At 55.2% G+C, this 1,624-nt stretch overlaps 1 protein-coding gene across 1 annotated transcript in view; it reads left to right on the top strand.

Moving 5' to 3' along the window:
- The window catches only part of LOC107702752 (rho guanine nucleotide exchange factor 11-like), a 48,047-nt gene that overhangs the window by 24,239 nt on the left and 22,184 nt on the right, over positions 1 to 1,624 (top strand).

The raw sequence follows: 1,624 nt of genomic DNA, 5'->3' as shown, positions 1-1,624 counted from the left end.
CACACACTAGCACACGCACATTCACTCACTCGCACACACACACTTACATGCACACTCACTCACTCGCGCACACACACACACACACACACACACACACACACACACAGACACACTCACACTCTCTCACACACACACACACTCACTCACTCACACACACACACACTCACTCACACATACACACACACTCACTCGCACGTTCGCTCGCTCACTCACTCTCACTCACACTCGCACTCTCTGACACACGCACACTCTCTCACACACGCACACTCACTCACACACGCACACACGCTCACTCACACACACGCACACACTCACTCACACATATGCACACACACTCGCACGCACTCACTCACTCACACACACACACACACACTCTCTCTCACTCTCACTCTCTCTCACGCACACTCTCTCACACACGCGCACGCACACTCTCTCACACACGCGCGCACACACACACTCACTCACACATACACACTCACTCGCTCACTCACTCACTCACGCACACTCGCACACTCTCTCACACACGCGCACTCACTCACACACGCACTCACACACACAACGCACACTCTCACACACGTACACACACACTCTCATACACACGCACACTCTCTCACACGCACGCACACTCTCACACGCACACTCTCTCACACTCACTCACTCACACACACACTCACACACGCACACTCACTCGCACACTCACTCGCACACGCAAACTCTCACACACGCACACTCACACACTCACTCACACTCACTGGCACACTCACTCGCACACGCACACTCTCACACACGCACACTCTCACACACGCACACTCACACACTCACTCACACTCACTCGCACACTCACTCGCACACGCACACTCTCACACACGCACACTCTCACACACGCACACTCACACACTCACTCACACTCACTCGCACACTCACTCGCACACGCACACTCTCACACACGCACACTCTCACACACGCACACTCACACACTCACTCACACTCACTCGCACACTCACTCGCACACGCACACTCTCACACACGCACACTCTCACACACGCACACTCACACACTCACTCACACTCACTCGCACACTCACTCGCACACGCACACTCTCACACACGCACACTCTCACACACGCACACTCACACACTCACTCACACTCACTCGCACACTCACTCGCACACGCACACTCTCACACACGCACACTCTCACACACGCACACTCACACACTCACTCACACTCACTCGCACACTCACTCGCACACGCACACTCTCACACACACTCGCACACGCACACTCTCACACACGCACACACACACACACTCACTCACACATACACACACACTCGCACGCACGCACGCTCGCTCACTCACTCACTCACTCACACTCGCACTCTCTCACACACGCACACTCTACACTCACTCACACGCACACTCACTCACACGCACACTCACTCACACACACGCACACTCTCTCACACGCACACACACACGCACACTCACTCACACACGCACACTCTCACACGCACGCACGCACACTCACTCACACGCACACACACACACACGCACACACACGCACTCACTCACACACACACACACACACACACACACACATACTCACACACACACACCCGCACT

This window comes from Sinocyclocheilus anshuiensis, unplaced genomic scaffold (genome assembly GCF_001515605.1).
Source record: "Sinocyclocheilus anshuiensis isolate Anshui unplaced genomic scaffold, SAMN03320099.WGS_v1.1 scaffold919, whole genome shotgun sequence".
In the NCBI taxonomy this organism is placed as follows: Eukaryota; Metazoa; Chordata; class Actinopteri; order Cypriniformes; family Cyprinidae; genus Sinocyclocheilus; species Sinocyclocheilus anshuiensis.
This window is presented reverse-complemented; position numbering and strand designations above follow the sequence as displayed.